Source organism: Arachis hypogaea, chromosome 3 (assembly GCF_003086295.3).
Source record: "Arachis hypogaea cultivar Tifrunner chromosome 3, arahy.Tifrunner.gnm2.J5K5, whole genome shotgun sequence".
In the NCBI taxonomy this organism is placed as follows: Eukaryota; Viridiplantae; Streptophyta; class Magnoliopsida; order Fabales; family Fabaceae; genus Arachis; species Arachis hypogaea.
In genome coordinates, this window is record NC_092038.1 from 47,954,384 (window position 1) to 47,979,421 (window position 25,038).

The following is a 25,038-nucleotide window of genomic DNA, read 5'->3' on the forward strand; positions in this document are numbered from 1 at the left end:
CTACAATACATATAAATTAGTTGGTGCTTTCAATAAAGTTTAATAATAATATGACTTTTCACGAGAGTGCTATTAGGGTTTTTACGCAAGAAGATGATCTGATACAATGTAGCATTAAAAAAGTCAAAATACGTGATGTTAATCTTAACAAATTGGATGAAGACATAGAGATCATGACGAAAAACAGCAACATTCCGATCACAAAGCCTCAAATTTTGTATAAAAATTCTCTACTAAAGTTGACTGGGCTAATAATGGGTGAAGATTCATCATTTCTGGACAACATTCAAAAAGAGAATTGTAATCCTAATGATCGTTGGTAAAAGGATGAGGATACTCGTTCTGATAAAGAAAAATCTTTTATACTTGTCCAGATATCAAAGTATCAAGAGAAGCGTTTGATGAATGGTGCGAGCCTTGATGCGCAGCTTTGATAATTAAAGTCCAAGGAAAAAGAATCTATTTAGGCTTCATGGAACAACGACTGAATAGAGATTAGGTCAAAAAAGGTAACATCAATGTTCTTAACATGGATTGTAACTTTTTTTTTTCATTTTTCAGATGAGGAGGACTACTCTTATGCTTTATACTTTGTTTGGAGGACCTTGGATGATAGTTGGGCATTAGTTAATTATTTAGAGGTGGAGACCTTTCTTTCTTACATTAGAGAAAGAAGTAAAAAAATAACAGCTTGGATTCGTATACTAATTTCTCTATTAAGCTGTATGTATGATCACCATTTTCTTTGAAAGATAAAATCTATTATTGATACCATGCTCAAAATTGATAAAGCTACTTTACTACACTTATGAAAAAATTTTGCTATAATTTGTGTTGAATTAAATTTATGTAAGAAACTCATCTCGAAAATCTCAGTGTTTGGAACTACCTTAAACATCGAATATGAGAGTTTGTACCTCATTTGTTTTAACCATGGGGTGTATGGACATCATTTTGGTCTATGTAGAGAAGCGTCTTTCGATAACGAGGACCATTGTTGGAAAGTGGCCACCGACAAGAATGTGGTGGCAGAGGAAAATCAAATAATGGTCATTAATGACAAGGAAGAGGTGAATCCCAAATGATCTTCTAATGAACTTAAATCTGGCAAAAATCAAAATTCTCCAAGCTTCAACCCTTAAATGATGGTTAAGAGATACCAAAGAAGGAAGCAAGAGAAGATTTCTATGGAAAAATAATATGGCCATTATGATAATAATTCTCCACCAAATAGGGAATATTCCTTTAGTACGAAGGATCTTTTCAATGAAGGTGGATCAAGGTACAACATGTTATATGAAGATGCTGTGGAAGAGAATGAGGACATTACTCATGCCAACACTACTCAAATAGAGGCCATGCAAGTTGCACCAAGCGAGGCTCGTGTTCTAAAAGTTAATGAGTCTATTGTCTTAGTCCAAAAAAAAGTAATAAAGCTAAGTGCTGGAAAAAACCTATAAAGTTATTAACATGGATCGTAACTTTTTTTATTTTTCAGATGAGGAAGACTATTCTTATGATTTATGCTTTGTTTGTAGGACATTGGATGATAGTTGGAGATTAGTTAATTGTTCAGAGGTGGAGACCTTCCTTTCTTACATCAGAGAAAAAAGTAAAAAAGATTGCAGCTCTGATTCGTATATTAATTTATCTATTAAGTTTATAATCACCATTTTCTTTGGAAGATTGGATCTATTATTGATATCATGCTCAAAATTGATAAAGCTATTTTAGTACACTTAAGAAACTCATCCGGAAAATCTTAGTGCCCGAAACACCCTTAAACATCGAATATGAGGGTTTGCACCTCATTTGTTTTAACCGTGGGCTGTATGGACATCTTTTTTATCTATGTGGTGAAGCGTCTTTCAATTACGAGGACTATTGTGGAAAAGTAGCCGCCGAAAAGAATGTGGTGGTAGAGGAAAATCAAATAATGATCATTAATGATAAGAAAGAGGTGAATCCCAAATGATCTTCTAAAGAACCTAAATTTGGCAACAATAAAAATTCTCCAAGCTTCAACTTTTAAATGATGGCTAAGAGATACCAAATAAGGAAGCAAGAGAATATTATTGTGGAAAAATAATCTGGCCATTATGATAATAATTCTCCATTAAATAGGGAATATTCCTTTAATACGAAGGATCTTTTCATTAAAAGTGGATCAAGGTACAACCTGTTATATGAAAATGTTGTGGAAGAGAATGAGGACATTACTCATGTCAACACTACTCAAATAGAGGCCATTCAATTTGCACCAAGCGAGGCTCCAGTTCCAAAAGTTATTGAGCCTATTGTCTTAGCCTAAAAGAAAGTACTAAAGCTAAGTGTTGGGAAGAACCTATAAAGTTATTAACATGGATCGTAACCTTTTTTTTCATTTTTCAAATGAGGAAGACTACTCTTATGCTTGATGCTTTGTTTAGAGGACCTTGGATGATAGTTGGGCATTAGTTAATTGTTCAAAGTTGGAGACCTTTCTTTTCTACATCAGAGAAAGAAGTAAAAAAGATTGGAGATTAGATTCATATACTAATTTCTCTATTAAGCTGTATAATCACCGTTTTCATTGGAAGATAGGATATATTATTAATACCATGCTCAAAATTTAAAAAGCTACTTTAGAAATTTATGGAAAAATTTTGCTAGAATTTGTGTTGAATTGAATTTATGTAAGAAACGCATCTCAAAATTTTCAATGCCCGGAACTCCCTTAAACATTGAATATGAGGGTTTGCACCTTATTTGCTTGTATCGTGGGCTGTATGGACATCGTTTTGATCTATGTGGAGAAGCATCTTTTGATGACGAGGACCATTATAGGAAAGTGGCCGCCGACAAGAATGTGGGGGCAGAGGAAAATAAAATAATGGTCATTAATGACAAGGAAGAGGTGAATCCTGAATGATCTGCTAAGGAACCTAAATGGTTGAATCTGTCAACAATAAAATTTCTCCAAGCTTCGGCCCTTAAATGATGTTTAAAAGATACCAATGAAGGAAGCAAGAGAAGATTTCTATGGAAAACTAATTGACAAACCACTATTTTATGGTTTATCTTGTGCTAAATTAAGTGGTTTTTATCAGATTTTCACCCACTTATTCATATGAATTGCATGATTTTACAATTCCTTCCTAGTTTAGTTCTATGGTTGAAAACTTGCTTCCTAGAGATATTTTAATTATGTATTTTAATTCTCCTTTATACCATTTGATGCCGTGATCTATGTGTTAAGTGTTTCAGGCTTCATAGGGCAGGAATAGCTTAGAGAATAGAGAGGAAGCTTGCAAAAAGGGAATGAGCACAAGAAATAAAGGAGACAACCAGCAAACAGCGACGCGCACGCATGACTGATGCGTGCGCGCGATTTGGACAAAATCACAGTGATGCGTACGCGTGCTTGACGCGTACGCGTGGATTAGAGTTCGCGCAAACGACGCGAGCGTGTGCCTGACGCGCACGCGTGGAAAGGAAAATCGTCAAACAACGCGTTCGCGTGACTGACGCGTACGCATGACCTGCACGATCTGCAGAAATTACAGAATACGCTGGAGACAGTTTCGGGCCGCGTTTTGACCCGAATTTTGACCCAAAAACACATATTAAAGTCGGGGAACATGCAGAGACTCAACACATCAGATCATACAACATACATTCATACATAGTTTTAGGATTTAGATGTAGTTTTTAGAGAGAGAGAGGCTCTCTCCTCTCTCTTAGGATTAGGATTAGGATTTTTATTAGAATTAGGATTTCATCTTCTCCAATCATAGGTTCAATGTTCCTTTTATTTATTTTCTCAATTTGGTTTATGATCTCTTTATGTTTAGATTAATTTTCTATTTTAATACAATTTGAGGTATTTTAGTTATATGATTTTTATTTAGCTTTCTATATTCTTGGTTCTGGTTAATTAATTGGTGACTCTTGAGTTGTCAAACTCATCGTGATTGATAATTGTTATCTTTGCTGATTGATTTAGATTCCTATAACTCTAGTCTTTCCTTAGGAGTTGACTAGGACTTTAGGTGTTAAATTGATTTGTCCACTTGACTTACCTTCATAGTTAGAGGTTGACTGAGTGGGAGCAAAAATATAATTCTCATCACCATTGATAAGGGTAACTAGGATAGGACTTCCAGTTTTCATACCTTGCCAAGGATTTTATTATTTATTAATTTATTAATTCCTGCAATTTATTTCTCTTGTTCAAACCTTTTTAAAACCCAAAAATACTATTTTTCATAACCAATAATAAATCATACTTCCCTGCAATTCCTTGAGAAGACGACCCGAGGTTTGAATACTTTGTTTTATAAATTTTATTGGGTTTGTTACTTGTGACAACTAAACGTTTGTATGAAAGGATTTTCTGTTGGTTTAGAAGCTATACTCACAACGCGATTATATTTTTGTATTTCTTTACTGACAGGAAATCCGATCGTCAAAATGGCGCCGTTGCCGGGGAGTTGCAATAGAGTACTAATTTATTGATTGGAATTTATTTATTTGCATTTTTCTTTTTATTTTGCTACTATGAGCTGCATGTTTCTTTCATTGAATGACGCGTTCACTTCCTGATCCAAGCTTGCCAGTATTTGATCCTGAGATTGAAAGAACTATTTCACGTATAAGGCAAGCTCGGCATCGGTTAGTCCTCTCCGAGGATGAATCTGAAACGTTACTTAAGGAAGAAACAAGCTCCCTTTCTACTGATTCAGTTGATTTACGTGCAGGTGACATGGCAGCACCTAGGAGAGTCACTATCCAGGAGGCTGGAGCCCCTAAGTTTACACTGCAACCGTATCAAGCGCATCACCCAGTAGTGGCTGTAGATTTTGAACTAAAGACTGCACTACTCAACTTAATGCCTAAGTTTCATGGCTTACCTGCTCAAGAGCCTATCAAGCACCTTAGAGATTTCTAGGCGGCCTGTTCTATTGTCAGGCGTGATGGTACAGATGAAACTTCTATTCTGTTAAAAGCCTTCCTGTTCTCTCTTGAGGGAAAGGCGAGAGAGTGGTACTACGCCCAGCCCAGAGCGACTGTTTCTAACTGGGATATGCTTAGAAGGAAATTTTTGGAAAAATTCTTTCCAGCTGAAGTTACTAATAGATTGAGGAAGGAAATTTCCATGATTGTTCAAGGCGAATCCGAGACCCTCCACGAATATTGGGAGCGCTTCAACAATCTTCTGGAAGCATGTACCCACCACATGATTGAGAAGTTAGTGTTGCTTGGCTACTTCACATAGGGCATGAAGCCTCAAAATAAGACCACATTGGCAAGTGCTAGCAATGGGTCTATAAAAAAGTACAAGACCACTGATGAAGTATGGCAATTGATCAGCGACTTAGCTGAATCCACTAGGAATCACAGGCAGAGACAAGGCCACTCAAAAACTATTGCAGAGGTGTCCTCTAGCAAAGAGACTACTGCTCTAACTCAGAGTTTATGTGAAATGACCTACTTACTGAAGCAGATGCAGTTGAGTCAACAACAAGCTCAGCCTTATCCACCACAGCAAAGCCAACAGTTGGTTCTACAAAGAGTATACAGGATCTGTGCTAATTATAATCATTATACTGATGAATGTCCGCAGTTCCAACAGGAAGACAACACTGTGGCAGCCACTCATAACTTCTATGACCGTTGCAATCAAGGATACAATCAAGGTGGCAGCTACAACCATGGATGGCAGGACAATTCCAACCAAGGTTGGAGAGATAATTCTAACCAAGGTTGGAGGGACAATCATAACAGAGGAAGTAGAGATAACAATGGAAACCAGACGTGGAATAACAATAACAACATCAGGTAGCAGAATCAGAATCAGGCCTACAGAGCACCTCATCTAAGGCAGCCTCAAGGATCTCAGCAGACCCTTCAGATCACTTATCCCTCTTCATCTTCTAATGATGAGTTATTACAATCTATTGATCGGAGACAGTAGGCCATGGAAAACAACCTTACTTCTACTCTAAATGGTTTGAACTCTACCTTGCAAGCTCTTGTCTCACAGATTAGATCACCAAATAACTCCAACAACCAGCCTTCGAGCTCCAGTGGAATCCTCTCTCAACCATTACCCAACCCCAAGGGTGGCATCAACGCCATTACCTTGAGGTCTGGAACCACACTACAAGGGAGAAATTCTGAGGAGCCAAGCCCGCTAGAGCACGCCCCAGCTGAGGACACGGCTGAGGTAGAGGATGTTGAAGAAGAAGATGAAGCACAAGGCATGGCTGAAGCTGAAGCAGCCCAACCAAGGAATGCAGAACCCCAGCAAGCTGAAGCTGTAAGAGACACTGCTCCTATCCTATTTCCACACCTTGCTAAGAAAGCCAGAAAGCAAATGGAACTTGATCCCAAAATGGTAGAAATCTTCAAAAAGGTTGAGGTAACTGTTCCCCTTTTTGATGTTATTCAACAAGTACCTAAATACGCAAAGTTTCTAAAAGAATTGTGCATACATAAAGATAAAATTAATGAATTAGAAACTATTCCTTTAGGTAGTTGTATATCTACTTTAATGGGAAATATACCTGAAAAATGTAGTGATCCAGGCCCATGTATGGTTAACTGTACCATTGGAGGTGTGATATTTTCTGATTGTATGTGTGATTTAGGAGCGTGCGTGAGCCGCATTCTGGAGTTGTAAAGGAGGACTAAGTCCCCAGGTTGGAACTCTCTTCTCTTGATGTTTTTATCATGCACAGCTTTCACCTTCTCTTTGTACAGCCTGGAGTTTTCATAAGCTTCTAGGCGAAGGTTCTCTAATTCTTGCAGTTGCAACTTTCGTTCAACTCTGGCTTTCTCATAGTCCATGTTGTATTTCTTTACCGCCCAGAAGGCTTTGTGTTCTAACTCAACTGGGAGATGGCAGGCCTTTCCATAAACTAAGCAGAAAGGACTCATCCTGATTGGTGTCTTGTATGCTGTCCGATATGCCCAAAGCGCATCTTGGAGCCTGGTGCTCCAGTCCTTTCTATGAGGCTTGACTATCTTTTGTAGTATGCGCTTTATCTCTCTGTTAGACACCTCTGCTTGCCCATTAGTCTGGGGGTGATAGGCTATCGATACTTTATGAATTATCCTATGCCTCTTCAGTAATCCTGTTAGTCTCCTGTTACAAAAGTGAGTGCCTTGATCGCTCACGATTGCTCGTGGTGATCTAAAGCAACAGATAATATGGTTTCTAACAAAGAAAACAACAGTGTTAGCATCATCAGTACGGGTTGGAATTGCTTCCACCAATTTAGAAACATAATCTACAGCTAACAGTATATAAAGGTGACCATTAGAATTTGGAAATGGACCCATGAAGTTAATGCCCCATATATTAAAAATTTCACAAAAAAGCATAATTTATTGAGGCATTTCATCCCTCTTGGATATATTACCAAATCTTTGGCAAGGAGAACAAGATTTACAAAGGTCAGCAACATCTTTAAAAAGAGTAGGCCACCAGAATCCATTGTCTAAAACTTTTCTAACTGTTCATTGAGGGCCAAAATGTCCTCCAATCTCAGATGAGTGGCAAGCCTCTAAAATGGACTGGAATTCTGATTGAGGTACACACCGTCTAATTACCTGGTCAGCACCACAAGCAGCTTCAACAAGTCAGCTGCTCCATCAAATACTGGAGAGGTTGAACTGGCAAGAACAGAAGGCGAAGCTATGAGAGCGCCACAACCAGCACCGATTCAAATACCTCAAGGAGCTACTCACAGGCAACCACAGACCTGACAAGGACCCAGACACTCCGGACTCCACTTCCTTTACCAGCACAGGGAGCCATGACGGTCTCGACTGTGGAGATATTGCTACCAGCCCACCTTTGTTCCTGACAGATGGCACCGAGGATGGTGCAAAGCCTTAAGTGTGAGGAGGTTGGTCAGTACCTGACTTTTGGAGGTAATTTCTCTTCCCTAACACCAATTTCTTTTTTGTAGAATAGGATAGATTGCATAGTAATAGGTTAATTGCATGCATGTTCTACTTGATTAAAAAGATAATAAGTTTCTTTTAAGACCCTATTTTTGAAAAACTTCACTAATTTAAATCAAAATCTTTATGTTAAATTTGTTTGAAGTTGTAATTGGAACATGATTTTTGAGCTAAAGAACACACAACCTGTGAGACTTTGAGCCTAAATACATGGTTACATTATTAACCATAAATATTTTATTCTTGTGTGTTTACTTCTCTATGATTGTAATTTGAATTTTGTTTTATCCTATATGTCCAATGTTAATATGTTATATGCATGCATATGATTGAGGCCATTGTTTGTTTAGCTCACTTATCCCAAATAAGCCTACCCTTTAAATTACCTTTGTCAGCCACTTTGAGCCATTTTAATCCCATTTGTTCTACATTTTACCACATTACTAGCCTTAAGCAGAAAAACAATTAAATATCCCAATTGAATCTTTGGTTAGCTTAAGGTAGAAATTGTGTGTTAATTGAGTATGGGAAGATTGTGGGAACAAAGGTTACTAAAGGAATGTGTCATGATGAAATAATGGGAATTTGGATACCTACTCATGTGAAACTATAAAAGAAAATTAAAAATCTATGTGCATTGATAAGCTATGTTTATTTAAAAAAAATAAAAAATAAAATAATATTTTAGTAAATAAGGGGACAAAATCACCCCAATGATAAGTTAAAGTTTAACAATCAATGCACATGTGATAAAATTAAAATAAAGGTTGATGCATGAGTATGGAATGTGAAAAGGAAATTCTAGGTAGCTAGGTATGAATTTTGAAGTTATATAGAATATACATATATGATTAGGTGAAAGCTTGGGTTAATTAAAGATTCAATTCATAAGCTCACTTAGCCATATATACCCTTACCCTTATCTTAGCCCCATTACAACCTTGAAAAGACCTCATGATATTTGTATTGGTACATTAAATATTGTTGATTGGTTAGGTGAGGAAAAAAATTAGAAAGCATGATTAGAGAAGGATAGAGTGATTACCCTATACACTAGAGAGATTAGAGTGCACACACACCATCAGTGAGAGTTCAATGCTTGATTCCATGTCCCCTGATTTCACGAGCTGTCTTCTTACAAATTTACATGCTTTTACTGTATGATTTGAACTAGTGGAATCTGCTCCATGTTTTGTCTTAGAGAACTTATTTATTTTTAATAAGATAGACAAGATCATATAGTTGCGTTCATATATATAGGTTGTATTGCATTGCATGAGTCTTACATGTGCCTATTCATTCATATTTATCTCCTTCAACTAAGCATGAGGACATGCTAATGTTTAAGTGTGGGAGGTTGATAAACCCTTATTTTATGATTTATATTGTGTTTAATTGAGTGGTTTTATCAAGTCTTCACCCACTTATTCATATGATTTGCATGTATTTACAATTCCTTCCCAAAATTGTTCTATAATTGAAAACTTGCTTCCCAAAGATCTTTTAATTGTATATTATTATTCTCCTTTATACCATTCGATGCCGTGATTTATGTGTTAAGTGTTTCAAGCTTCATAGGGCAGAATGGAGAGGAAGCTTGAAAAAATGGAAGGAACACAAGAAATTGAAGAGATGACCAGCGAGAAGTGACGCTGGCGCATGACTCACGTGACCGCGCGAAATGGAAAAAATCACAGCGACGCAAACGCGTGCTTAACGCGAACGCGTGGATTGGAAGCTGCACGAGTGACGCGAATGCGTGGACGACGCTCACGCGTGGCACGAAAAATGCTGAGTGACGTGAACGCGTGGACGACGCAGTCTCGTGACGTGCGCGATCTGCAGAATTACAGAAGTCGCTGGCGTAGATTCTGGGCCGCGGTTTAACCCAGTTTTCGGCCCAAAAACGCAGATTAGAGTCAGGGAACATGCAGAGACAAAAGAGAACATTCATTCCGCATAATTTTTAGTTTTAGATATGATTTTACTCTTCTCCTAGGTTTTTCTTTACATTCATAATTTGGGATTTGAAGATTTTGGCTTTGGTTATTGAGAAGAGTCTACCTCCGGAACTGGTCATTCTAGTTTGTTTACCTACTTTTTCTTTACTCTTCCATATTCTTAATTTGTTCAGAGTTGACATTGGATTATTTTTAGAGTTCATTAATACAAGACTATTTTTATTTTTAATTGATCTCTTTGATTATTGTTTATCATGTCTCTTTTTATTTCCCCTTTTAATTTTGTGAAGTCTACTTTTATGATAATGGAGTAGTTTCCCAACTTGATTGGGAGTTGATTAAAAGGAGAACCTTGAGTTGGAATTGGTGGACGAAATTGTGATTTGCCCTATTTGTATTTGCATGAGATTTATTTAATGGCTCTTTGGCATATGTGATCACAACTCCGTTCAACTTAACCAGCAAGTGTACTGGGTCATCCAAGTAATACCTTACGTGAGTAAGGGTCGATCCCACAGAGATTGTTGGTATGAAGCAAGCTATGGTCATCTTGTAAATCTCAGTCAGGCGAATTTAAATGGTTTATGATGAGTTCGAAAATTAATAATAAACAGAAAATAAAATAGGATAGAAATACTTATGTAAATCAATAGTGGGAATCTCTTGAATCTCTACTTTCCTACTTCTTCCTTCAATCCTTCTTACCCCTTTCCATGGCAAGCTGTATGTAGGGCATCACTGTTGTCAATGGCTACATCCCATCCTCTCAGTGAAAATGGTCCTATGCTCTGTCACAGCACGGCTAATCATCTATCGGTTCTCAATCAGGTTGGAATAGAATCCCTTGATTCTTTTGCGTCTGTCACTAACACCCAGCCTTCAGGAGTTTGAAGCTCGTCACATTCATTCAATACCGGAATCCTACTCGGAATACCATAGACAAGGTTAAACTTTCTAGTTTCCCGAAATCCTACTCGGAATACCACAGACAAGGTTAGACTTTCCGGATTCCCATGAATGCCACCATCTATCTAGCTTATACCACGAAGATTCTGTCGGGGAATCTAAGAGATATGCGCCCGGCCTAAAGTAGAACGGAAGTGGTTGTCAGTCACGCGCGTTCATAGGTGAGAATGATGATGACCCGGAAGTGGATTTATGCATCAATTACTTACTCTTGTAAACCCTAGTAGCTAGTCTAGTATAAATAGGATAAGTTACTATTGTATTAGACATCTTTTGACAGTTTAATCTTTTGACTATTCGGTCTCTTGATCACTCAGGGGGCTGGCCATTCGGCCATGCCTGAACCTTTTACTTATGTATTTTCAACAGTGGAGTTTCTACACACCATAGATTAAGGGTGTGGAGCTCTGCTGTACCTCAAGTTTCAATACAATTATTATTACTTTCTATTCAATTCTCTTCTATCCTTATTCCAAGATATACGTTATACTTAACTTTGATGAATGTGATGATCCGTGACACTCATCATTATTCTCACCTATGAACGCGCGTGATTGACAACCACTTCCGTTCTACTTTAGGCAGGGCGCATATCTCTTAGATTCCCCAACAAAATCTTCGTGGTATAAGCTAGATAGATGGCGGCATTCATGAGGATTCGGAAGGTCTAAACCTTGTCTGTGGTATTCCGAGTAGGATTCTGGGATTGAATGACTGTGACGAGCTTCAAACTCCTGAAGGCTGGGCGTGATGACAAGCGCAAAAGAATCAAGGGATTCTATTCCAACCTGATTGAGAACCGACAGATGATTAGCCGTGCTGTGACAGAGCATAGGAACGTTTTCACTGAGAGGATGGGATGTAGCCATTGACAACGGTGATGCCCTACATACAGCTTGCCATGGAAATGAGTAGGAAGGATTGGATGAATGTAGTAAGAAAGTAGAGATACGAGAGGAGCACAGCATCTTCACACACTTATCTGAAATTCCCACTATTGATTTACATAAGTATTTCTATCCCTTTTATTTTCTATTTATTTACTAATTTTCAAACTCACTATAAACCAATTTAATCTGCCTAACTGAGATTTACAAGGTGACCATAGCTTACTTCATACCAACAATCTCTGTGGGATCGACCCTTACTCACGTAAGGTACTACTTGGATGACCCAGTACACTTGCTGGTTAAGTTGAACGTAGTTGTGATCACATATGCCAAAGAGCCATTAAATAAATCTCATGCAAATACAAAGAGGGCAATTACAATTCCGTCCACCACAAATAAGGTGAGGAAAAGCTAGCCTTGCCATGGTGGAGGGCTTTTCGGCTATTTTGTAGATTTCATTGGAGATGACTTCATGAACTTCTACTTCGTCTCCAATCATGATGCTATGAATCATGATGGCCCGATCCACAGTAACTTCAGATCGGTTGCTAGTGGGAATAATGGAGCGTTGAATGAACTCCAACCATCCTCTAGCCACAGGCTTGAGGTCCAGTTCTTAGTTGAACTGGCTTGCCTTTGGAGTCTCTTTTCCATTGAGCTCCTTCCACACATATGTCCATAAGGACTTGGTCCAACCTTTGATTAAAGTTGACCCTTCTAGTGTAGGGGCGTACATCTCCTTGCATCATGGGCAAGTGGAACGCCAACCCCACATTCTCCGGACTAAAATCTAAGTATTTCCCCCGAACCATTGTGAGATAATTCTTTGGACTCGGGTTCATACTTTGATCATGGTTCTTAGTGATCCATGCATTGGCATAGAACTCTTGAACCATTAAGATTCCGACTTGTTGCATGGGGTTGGTTATGACTTCCCAACCTGTTCTTCGGATCTCATGTCGGATCTCCAGATACTCATTTTTCTTGAGCTTGAAAGGGACCTCAGGGATCACCTTCTTTGCCACAACGTCATAGAAGTGGTCTTGATGGCTTTTAGAGATGAATCTTTCCATCTCCCATGACTCAGAGGTGGAAGCTTTTGTCTTCCCTTTTCCTTTTCTAGAGGATTCTCCGGCCTTAGGTGCCATTGATGGTAATGGAAAAACAAAAGGATTATGCTTTGACCACACCAAACTTAAAATATTGCTCGCCCTCGAGCAAGAGAAGAAAGAAGAGAAGAAGAAGAAGAAGAAAATATGGAGGAGAAGGGGGAGTGTAGGTTTCGGCCAAGGTATAGAAGAGGGGGTTGTGTTGTGTGAAAATGAAGTGGAATGGAGGGGTTTATATAGGAAAATCTGAGAGGGTAGGTTCGGCCATTTTAGGGTGGGTTTGGGTGGGAAAGTGTTTTTGAATTTTAAAGGTAGGTGGGGTTTATGGGGAAGAGTGGATGGATGTGAGTGGTGAAGGGGATAATTGGGAAGAGAGATTGAAGTTGTTGGGAAGTGTGACATGGGGAAGAGTGTTATAGGATTAGGAGGTAAGGTGGGAATATGTTAGGTGGGAATCCTGTGGGGTCCACAGATCCTGAGATGATCTTGTGGGGTCCACAGATCCTGAGGTGTCAAGGAATTACATCCCTGCACCAAATAGGCATGAAGAATGCCTTTGCACACCATTCTGGCATTTAAACGCCGAGATGATGCACACTCTGGGCGTTCAACGCCCATGTGTAGCATGTTTCTGGCATTGAACGCCAGTTCCATGTTTGTTACTGGCGTTCAGCGCCAGTTTTTCTCAAGGCACATTCCTGGCATTCAAACGCCAAAATGTTGCTTGTTTCTGGCGTTCAGCGCCAGATTCATGCTCTGTTCTGGCGTTGAACGCCAGCCAGATGCTTCTTACTGGCGTTGAACGCCAGTCTGTCCTCCCTCTAGGGTGTGATTTTTCTTCTGCTGTTTTTGATTCTGTTTTTAATTTTTATATTTTTTTTTTCGTGACTCCATATGATCATGTACCTAATAAAACAGAAAATAACAATAAAATAAAATAAATAAAAATTAGATAAATAAAATTGGGTTGCCTCCCAACAAGCGTTCTTTTAATGTCATTAGTTTGACAGTGGGCTCTCATGGAGCCACAAGGTGATCAGGTCAATGTTGTATAGTCCCAACACCAAACTTAGAGTTTGGATATGGGGTCTTAACACCAAACTTAGTGTTTGGTTGTGGCCACCCAACACCAAACTTAGAGTTTGACTGTGGGGGCTCTTCTTGACTCTGAACTGAGAGAAGCTCTTTGTGCTCACTCTCTTTTGTCATAGAGGGATGGCCATGTGCCTTAAACACAAGGTAGTCCCCATTTACTTGAAGGACTAATTCACCTCTGTTGGCATCTATCACAGCTCCTGCTGTGGCTAGGAAAGGTCTTCCAAGGATGATACACTCATCCTCTTCCTTCCCAGTGTCTAATATTATGAAATCAGCAGGGATGTAAAGGCCTTCAACCTTTACTAACACGTCCTCTACTACTCCGTAAGCTTATCTTAATGACTTGTCTGCCAATTGTAATGAGAACAAGGCAGGTTGTACCTTAATGATCCCCAGCTTCTCCATTATAGAGAGTGCATAAGATTTATCCCTGACCCCAGATCACATAGAGCTTTTTCAAAGGTCAATGTGCCTATGGTACAAGGTATTAAGAACTTGCCAGGATCTTGTTTCTTTTGAGGTAAAATTTGCTAAATCCAGGTATCTAGTTCACTAATGAGCAAGGGAGGTTCACTTTCCTAAGTCTCATTACCAAACAACTTGGCATTCAGCTTCATGATAGCTCCTAAATATTGAGCAACTTGCTCTCCAGTCACATCTTCATCCTCCTCAGAGGAAGAATAGTCTTCAGAGCTCATGAATGGCAAAAGGAGATTTAATGGAATCTCTATGGTCTCTATATGAGCCTCAGATTCCTTTGGATCCTTAATAGGAAACTCCTTCTTGCTTGAGAGACGTCCTAGGAGGTCTTCCTCACTAGGATTTTCGTCCTCCTCCTCCCTTGTGCATTCGGCCATATTGATTACATCAATGGCCTTGCACTCTCCTTTTGGATTCTCTTCTGTATTGCTTGGGAGAATACTGGGAGGAGTTTCAATGACTTTCTTACTCAGCTGGCCCACTTGTGCCTCCAGATTTCTGATGGAGGATCTTGTTTCACTCATGAAACTGAAAGTGGCCTTTGACAGATCAGAGACTAGATTGGCTAAATTAGAAGTATTTTGTTCAGAATTCTCTGTCTGTTGCTGAGAAGATAATGGAAAAGGCTTGCTATTGCTCAGCCTATTGCGTCCACCATTGTTAAAGCCTTGTTGAGGCTTCTGTTGATCCTTCCATGAGAAATTTGGATGATTTTTCCATGATGAATTATAGGTGTTTCCGTAAGGTTCACCCATGTAATTAACCTCTGCTATTGCAGGGTTCTCAGGATCATAAGCTTCTTCAGAAGCTGCCTCTTTAGCACTGTTGGATGCATTTTGCCATCCATTCAGACTTTGAGAAATCATGTTAACTTGCTGAGTCAACACTTTGTTCTGAGCCAAAATGGCATTCAGAGCATCAATTTCAAGAACTCCCTTCCTCTGAGGTGTCCCATTATTCATGGAATTCCTCTCAGAAGTGTACATGAGTTGGTTATTTGCAACCATGTCAATGAGTTCTTGAGCTTCTGCAGGTGTTTTCTTTAGGTGGATGGATCCACCTGCAGAATGGTCCAATGACATTTTCGAAAATTCAGATAGACCATAATAGAATATATCTAATATGGTCCATTCTGAAAACATGTCAGATGGACATCTTTTGGTCAACTGCTTGTATCTTTCCCAAGCTTCATAGAGGGATTCACCATCTTTTTGTTTGAAGGTTTGAACATCCACTCTAAGCTTGCTCAGCTTTTGAGGAGGAAAGAATTTATCCAAGAAGGCCGTGACCAGCTTATCCCAGGAGTCCAGGCTATCCTTAGGTTGTGAATCCAACCATATTCTAGCTCTGTCTCTTACAGCAAAAGGGAAACGCATAAGCCTGTAGACTTCAGGATCTACTCCATTCGTCTTTACAGTCTCACAAATCTGCAAGAACTCAGTTAAAAACTGGTAAGGATCTTCAGATGGAAGTCCATAAAACTTGCAGTTCTGTTGTATTAAGGCAACTAGCTGAGGTTTCAGCTCAAAATTGTTTGCTCCAATGGCAAGAATGGAGATGCTTCTTCCATCAAATTTGGACGTTGGTTTTGTGAAGTCACCAAGCATTCTCCTTGCATTATCATTATTGGGTTCAGCTGCCATCTCCTTCTCTTGTTCAAAAATTTCTGAAAGGTTACCTTTAGATTGTTGTAATTTATCTTCTCTTAGTTTCCTCTTCAAAGTCCTTTCAGGTTCAGGATCAGCTTCAACAAGAGTGTTTTTGTCCTTGTTCCTGCTCATATGAAAGAGAAGAAAACAAGAAAAGAAAGAGGAATCCTATATGTCACAGTATAGAGATTCCTTTATGTTAGTAGAAGAAGAAAGGGGAGAAGAGTGAAGAAGAGTGGGTTCGGATTTTTAGATGAAGAGAGGTGAAGAGAAGTGTTAGTAAATGAATAATTAAATAGAATAAGAAAGAAAAGAGGGAGAATTTCGAAAATAATTTTGAAAAAAGGGTTAGTAATTTCGAAAATTAAAGATAAGATAAGATTAAAATTAAAATTTAAAACAATTGAAAAGAATTTTTGAAAAAGAGAGAGGTATTTTCGAAAATTGAAGAGGGAAAAGTAGTTAGTTGAAAAAGATATTAAAATCAAATTTGAAAAGATAAGAAGATAAGTTAGATAAGATATTTTGAAATCAAATTTTGAAAAAGATAAAATTTTGAAAAAGATAATATTTTTAAGAAAAAGATTTTTTGAAAAAGATTTAATTTTTAAAATTAAAATTAATTACTTAACTAACAAGAAACTAAAAGATAAGATTCTAGAATTTAAAGATTGAACCTTTCTTAACAAGAAAGTAACAAACTTCAAATTTTTGAATCAATCACATTAATTGTTAGCTAATTTTCGAAAATTTGATATAAAGATAAGAAAAAGATTTTGAAAAAGATTTTTGAGATTTTCGAAAAAGAGGAAAAAAGTGAAAAGATATCATTTTTGAAAAAGATTTTGAAAAGATAAGATTTTTAAAAATTGAAAATTTGACTTGACTTGTAAGAAACAACTAATTTTTAAAAATTTTTGACCAAGTCAACCCAAAATTTCGAAAATTTGGAAGGAAATAAAGAAAAGATTTTTTTGATTTTTTTGAATTTTTAATGATGAGAGAGAAAAACAACAAAAATGACTCACAACATGAAAATTATGAATCAAAACTCATGATGCATGCAAGAACACTATGAATGTCAAGATGAACACCAAGAACACTTTGAAGATCATGATGAATGTCAAGAACATAATTTTGAAAAATTTTTGATGCAAAGAAAACATGCAAGACACCAAACTTAGAAATCTTTAATGCATGGACTCTAACAAACGAAAAATGCATATGAAAAACAACAAACAACACAAAACAAGAAATCATCAAGATCAAACAAGAGGATTTACCAAGAATATCTTGAAGATCATGAAGAACACTATGAATGCATGAATTTTCGAAAAATGCAAGAAAAAATTTTTTTTAAAGCATGCAATTGACACCAAACTTAAAAATTGACTCAAGACTCAAACAAGAAACACAAAATATTTTTGGTTTTTTTATGATTTTATGATTTTTTTGTATTTTTATTATTTTTTCGAAAATATACTTTAGAAAAACGAAAATAATAATAAAAAATATTTTTGAAAGATTTTTGAAAACTTTTTGAAAAGAAAATTACCTAATCTGAGCAACAAGATGAACCGTCAGTTGTCCATACTCGAACAATCCCCGGCAACGGCGCCAAAAACTTGGTGGACGAAATTGTGATTTGCCCTCTTTGTATTTGCATGAGATTTATTTACTGGCTCTTTGGCATATGTGATCACAACTCCGTTCAACTTAACCAGCAAGTGTACTGGGTCATCCAAGTAATACCTTACGTGAGTAAGGGTCGATCCCACAGAGATTGTTGGTATGAAGCAAGCTATGGTCATCTTGTAAATCTCAGTCAGGCGGATTTAAATGGTTTATGATGAGTTCGAAAATTAATAATAAACAGAAAATAAAATAGGATAGAAATACTTATGTAAATCAATAGTGGGAATTTCAGATAGGCGTATGGAGGTGCTATGCTCCTCTTGAATCTCTACTTTCCTACTTCTTCCTTCAATCCTTCTTACCCCTTTCCATGGCAAGCTGTATGTAGGGCATCACCGTTGTCAATGGCTACATCCCATCCTCTCAGTGAAAATGGTCCTATGCTCTGTCACAGCACGGCTAATCATCTGTCGGTTCTCAATCAGGTTGGAATAGAATCTCTTGATTCTTTTGCGTTTGTCACTAACGCCCAGCCTTCAGGAGTTTGAAGCTCGTCACAGTCATTCAATACCGGAATCCTACTCGGAATACCACAGACAAGGTTAAACTTTCCAGATTCCCGGAATCCTACTCAGAATACCACAGACAAGGTTAGACTTTCCGGATTCCCATGAATGCCGCCATCTATCTAGCTTATACCACGAAGATTCTGTTGGGGAATCTAAGAGATATGCGCCCGGCCTAAAGTAGAACGGAAGTGGTTGTCAGTCACGCGCGTTCATAGGTGAGAATGATGATGAGTGTCATGGATCATCACATTCATCAAGTTAAAGTGCAACGTATATCTTGGAATAAGAATAAAAGAGAGTTGAATAGAAAATAATAGTAATTGTATTGAAACTTGAGGTACAGCAGAGCTTCACACCCTTAATCTCTGGTGTTTAGAAACTCCACCGTTGAAAATACATAAGTGAAAGGTTCAGGCATGGCCGAATGGCCAGCCCCCTAAAACGTGATCAATGGCCTCCTAGGATGAAGAATAATACAAAACTGAGACCAAAGATGTAACGTGGTCAAAAAAAGACTCTTAATACAACAGTAATTTATCCTATTTATACTAGACTAGCTACTAGGGTTTACAGAAGTAAGTAATTGATGCATAAATCCACTTCCGGGGCCCACTTGGTGTATGTTTGGGCTGAGCTTGGTCTATCCACGAGCTAAGGCTTCTCTTGGAGTTGAACGCCAAGTTATAACGTGTTTTGGGCGTTCAACTTCGGGTCGTGACGTGTTTCTGTCGTTTAACTCCAGACAGCAGCATGTACTTGGCGTTGAGCGCCACTTTACGTCATCAATTCCTGAATAAAGTATGGACTATTATATATTGTTGGAAAGCTCTGGATGTCTACCTTTCAACTCCATTGAGAGCGCGCTATTTGGAGTTCTGTAACTCCAGAAAATTTATTTTGAGTGCAGGGAGGTCAGATTCCAACAGCATCAGCAGTCCTTTTGTTAGCCTCCTATCAGAGTTTTGCTCAAGTCCCTCAATTTCAGCCAGAAATTACCTGAAATCACAGAGAAACACACAAACTCATAGTAAAGTCCAGAAATGTGAATTTAACATAAAAACTAATGAAAACATCCCTAAAAGTAGCTTGAACTTACTAAAAACTACCTAAAAATAATGCCAAAAAGCGTATAAATTATCCGCTCATCAGGAATACTCAAGAGTTCAATTGCAATTGGTTCGTTGTTGGTTGGCTTGTTAGTCACTAACTCTAATCCTTCCCAAGGGAGAGGATTAGGACTTGTAAATAGAAGTTGACTTTTAACTTGACTTTCCTTCATTCGTTGAGGGTTAATTAAGTAGAAACAACTACTAATTATTAATTGATTTTGAGAAAATTCCAACAAGGATAGAACTTCCGATTAATCTTCTCCCGATCAAAATTTTTATTTAAATTACATAAATTCTCTGATTTAATTTCCTATTTATCAAACTCAAAAACCTTTTGAAAAACCTCTGATTAATAAAATAGCACATCTCTCTGCAACTTGTTGGGAGATGACCTGGGACTCATACTCCCAGTATTTTAATTCTAATTTTGTGACAACTCTTTTCTAAATTGACAAGTGGATTTGCTGGTTAAGAACTGTACTTGCAACGCCATTTTCTTAATAATTCTTAATCTGTTAATTTTCGCCATGTCACTAACTTGGCCATTACGATAATTATTCTCCACTAAATGGGGAACATTCCTTTAATACAGAGGATATTTTCATTGAAAGTGGATCAAGGTACAACGTGTTATATGAAAATGCTGTGAAAGAGAATGAGGACATTACTCATGCCAACACTACTCAAATAAAGGCCATGCAAGTTGTGCCAAGCGAGGCTCCTGTTCCAAAAGTTAATAAGCCTATTGTCTTAGCCCAAAAGAAAGTACTAAAGCTAAGTACTGGAAATAACCTATAAAGTTATTAACATGGATTGTAACTTTTTTTATTTTTCAAATGAGGAGGACTACTCTTATGCTTTATGCTTTGTTTGGAGGACCTTGGATGATAGTTGGGCATTAGTTAATTGTTCAGAGGTAGAGACATTTCTTTCTTACATCAGAGAAAGAAGTAAAAAATATTGCAGCTTGGATTCGTATACTAAGTTATCTATTAAGCTGTATAATCACCATTTTCTCTAGAAGATAGGATCTATTATTGATACCATGCTCAAAATTAAAGATATTTTAGTACACTTATGAAAAATTTTTGCTAGAATTTGTGTTGAATTGAATTTAGGTAAGAAACTTATCTCAAATCTTAGTGCCCGGATCTACCTTAAACATCGAATATGAGGGTTTACACCTCATTTATTTTAACCGTGGGATGTATGAACATCGTTTTAATATATGTGAAGTGTCTTTCGATGATGTGGACCATTGTGGGAAAGCGGCCTCCGGCAAGAATGTGGTGGCAGAGGAAAATCAAATAATGGTCATTAAAGATAAGGAATAGGTGAATCCCAAATGATCTACTAATGAACATAAATCTGGCAACAATCAAAATTCTCCAAGCTTTAGCCCTTAAATGATGGTTAAGAGATACCAAATAAAGAAGCAAGAGAATATTTTTATTGAAAAATAATCTGGCCATTATGATAATAATTCTCCACCAAATAGGAAATATTCCTTTAATAAGGATAATGTTTTCATTGAAGGCGGATCAAGGTACAATGTGTTATATGAAGATGCTGTGGAAGAGAATGAGGATGTTACTCATGCCAATACTACTTAAATAGAGGCCTTGCAAGTTACACCAAGCGAAGCTCTTGTTCCAAAAGTTAATGAGCCTATTGTCTTAGCCCAAAAGATAATACTAAAGCTAAGTGCTGGGAAGAGCCTATAAAGTTATTAACATGGATCGTAACCTTTTTTTTTATTTTTCAGATGAGGAGGACTACTCTGGACATTAGTTAATTATTCACAGGTAGAGACCTTTCTTTCTTACATCAGAAAAAGAAGTAAAAAAGATTGCAGCTTATATTTGTATACTAGTTTCTCTATTAAACTGTCTAATTAGCATTTTCTTTGAAAGATAGGATCTATTATTGATACCATGCTCAAAATTGATAAAGTTACTTTAGTACACTTATGAAAAAATTTTGCTAGAATTTGTGTTGAATTGAATTTATGTAAGAAACTCATCTTGAAAATCTCAATGACTAGAACTACTATAAACATCGAATATGAGGCTTTGCACCTCATTTGTTTTAATCGTGGGATGTATGGACATCATTTTGATCTATGTGGAGAAGTGTCTTTAGATGACGAGGACCATTGTGGGAAAGTGGCCGCCGACAAGAATGTGGTGACTGAAAAAAATTGAATAATGGTCGTTAATGACAAGGAAGAGGTGAATCCCAAATGATCTGCTAATGAACCTAAATCTGGCAACAATCAAAATTCTCCAAGCTTCAGCCCTTAAATGATGGTTAAGAGATACCAAATAAGGAAGTAAGAGAAGATTTCTACAGAAAAATAACCTAGCCATTATGATAATAATTCTCCACTAAATAGGGAATATTCCTTTAATACAGAGGATTTTTTCATTGAAAGTGGATTAAAGTACAACGTGTTATATGAAGATATTGTGGAAGAGAATGAGGATGTTACTCATGCTAATACTACTCAAATTGAGGCCTGATGTGTGGAAAACGATCCAACACAAAACTCACCGGCAAGTGTACCGGGTCGCATCAAGTAATAATAATTCACATGAGTGAGGTCGATCCCACAGGGATTGAAGGATTGAGCAATTTTAGTTTAGGGGTTGATTTAGTCAAGCGAATCAAGTTTTGGTTGAGTGGGTTGTATTTAACAGAAGATAAATTGCTTGAAATGTAAAGGGAGAGGGGGAATTTGCAGTAAATTAAAGAACATGAAAGTAAAATAGACTGAATCTTAAAGAACAAGAAATTAAATAACTGAAACTTAAAGTGCAAGAAATGTAAATTGCAGTAACTTAAATGGCAAGGAATGTAAATTGCTTGAATGTAAAAGGGATTTGAGGACTGGGATTGCAGAATCTAAACGTAGAGAAAGTAAATTGCAACAATTAATAAAGTAGAAATTGAATTGGAAGCAATGAAGACTCAAGCAGAAATTGAAATTAAAGTGCAGCAAGGTTCACAGAAGAACCAAAGGTAAATTGGGATCTCAGGGTTCAAGAGACTAGGTAGCAGAGCCTAGATCTCAATTACCTTCCTAGATCCAAAGTCTCAAAGCAATTGACAAGAAATTGAAGAAGAAACAGTAAAGAGAATGTAAATGGATTCAATTATGCAGAAAAGAGATTAAAGAGTTCTTGAGTGGAGATTGAGACAGAATTTCCTCAATTCTTAACACCCAAGAATCAAAACAAGAAAATTAAAAAGACCCAAGCAAGAACGAGGAAGAAGAGAGATCAATTCTCCTCCCCAATTCTCTGAAATCTCGGTGAAGACACCAAGAGAAGTTCCCAAGTGCAAAAGTAAAATTCAAAGCTCAAAAGAACGTGAAAAATTCAAAAGCTAAGCCAAAGGTTCAGAAAAAAGGTCCTAATTACATCAAACTAGCTCCTATTTATACACTTTCTATTCTTGGATTTTGGGATTTGGATGGGCTTTTGATTTTGTGAAGAAATGAATTAAATTGGCATTTTAATTGAATTTTTCGGCCCAAAATAAAAGCTTCCAGGAGGCTGCCCTGCCCTTGTGGAGGGCAGGGCAGGATTTGGTGCGTGTTGGTGCTTGCTTGGTGCGTGCTGGTGCGGTCTTGGTGCACAGAACGCTGCCCTGCCCTCGCGGAGGGCAGGGCAGGAAAAATTGGTGCGCCAGATGGGTGCTTGGTGCGCTGCTTGGTGCTGCCAGATTCAAGCTGTGGTGCGCGCTGGTGCTGCCAAGAACGTGCCTTGGTGCGCAGAACGCTGCCCTGCCCTCGCGGAGGGCAGGGCAGAAAAAATTGGTGCTGCCAGGATCGTGATGGTGCGCGCTGGTGCTGCCAGAATCATGCCGTGGTGCGCCAGAATTGAACCTTGGTGCGCCAGATTCATGCACCAACAAAATGCTGCCCTGCCCTCGCGGAGGGCAGGACAGTGTTTTCACTTTGATGTCCCAGGTTCGAATCATGGCCGAAACACACGCTCAATCATTTTCCTTGGTTTCTTGGCACGGTAATGGACCTTAGTTCTTTGCTTCCTCATGGTTCCGTGTTCAACTCTTGTGGCAAGCATTTGGAGACATTTTCCTTTGATTTTTTCCCTTTGTGAGCCCGATACTGCCCTTGTGGAGGGCAGGGCAACATTTTATTCCTCTTGATTCCAAGGCACAAATTTGTGCTCTGCCCTTGTAGTGGGCAGGGCAGAGTTGCCTTCTTTGCTTAGTTCCCTTATGTTGCCCTCCTAGAGGGCAGTGTGCCCTTGTGGAGGGCAATGCTTGCCTCCCCCATTGTATGTGGCACACTTTTCCTTCCTTTGACCACGCTTCCTTCTCCTTGGGTCACGCTTTCTTTAGGCCACGCTTTTCTCTTTTATTCTTTTCTTCACCTAAAATAAACCAAAACAACCACTCCAAGTATCACTAAATTCATAAGGCTTATAAATCAATTAAAATTAGCTTAAACCTCATGGATTAACATTAATTTCATGGTGGTTGCTTGATTTAAAGAAGTTGTGCATTTTCACTCCAAATCACTTACTTAAGAAGCAAGAAAGTGCATAAAGACTAACAAAACAAATGAAATTAGCTTGAAAAATGGGTATATGATGACTTGTCATCAAGGCCATGCAAGTTGCACCAAGCAAGGCTCCTGTTCCAAAAGTTAATGAGCCTATTGTCTTAGCCCAAAAGAAAGTACTAAAGCTAAGTGCTAGGAAGAACCTATAAACTTATTAACATGGATCGTAACTTTTTTATTATTTTTCAGATGAGGAGGACTACTCTTATGCTTTATGCTTTGTTTGGAGGACCTTGAATGATAGTTGGGTATTAGTTAATTGTTCAGAGGTCGAGACCTTTCTTTCTTACATCAGAGAAAGAAATAAAAAAGATTGCAGCTTGGATTCGTATACTAATTTCTCATTAAGATGTATGATCACCATTTTCTTTGGAAGATATGATCTATTATTCATACAATGCTCAAAATTGGTAAACCCACTTTAGACATTTATGGAAAAAATTTTCTATAATTTGTGTTGAATTGAATTTATGGAAGAAACTCGTCTTGAAAATCTCAGTGCGCGGAATTACCTTAAACATCGAATATGAGGATTCACACCTCATTTTTTTAACTGTGGGCTATATGGACATCGTTTTGATCTTTATGAAGAAGAATCTTTTGATGATGAGGATCGTTGTGCGGAAAGTGGCCGCCAGTAAGAATGTGGTGGCAGAGACAAATCAAATAATGGTCATTAATGACAAGGAAGAGGTGAATCCCGAATGATCTGCTAATGAACCTAAATCTGGAAACAATGAAAATTCTCCAAGCTTCAGCTCTTAAATGTTGGTTAAGAGATACCAAAGAAGGAAGAAAGAAAAGATTTATATGGAAAAATAATTTGACCAGTATGATAATAATTCTCCACCAAATACGGAATATTCCTTTAACAAGGAGAATCTTTTCATTGAATGTGGATCAAGGTATAACATGTTATAAGAAGATATTATGGAAGAGAATGAGGTTGTTACTCATGCCAACACTACTCAAATAGAGGCCATGAAAGTTGCACCAAGTTAGGCTCCTGTTCCAAAAGTTAATGAGCC

The 25,038-nt window shown here is 37.9% G+C and overlaps 1 non-coding gene across 1 annotated transcript; it reads left to right on the top strand.

Moving 5' to 3' along the window:
* Positions 1-15,597: 15,597 nt before the first annotated feature.
* LOC112793673 (small nucleolar RNA R71) lies at positions 15,598-15,701 on the top strand. Its single transcript, XR_003198375.1, has one exon. It is a non-coding gene; the product is annotated as a small nucleolar RNA R71 (small nucleolar RNA).
* The last annotated feature ends 9,337 nt before the right edge of the window (positions 15,702-25,038 follow it).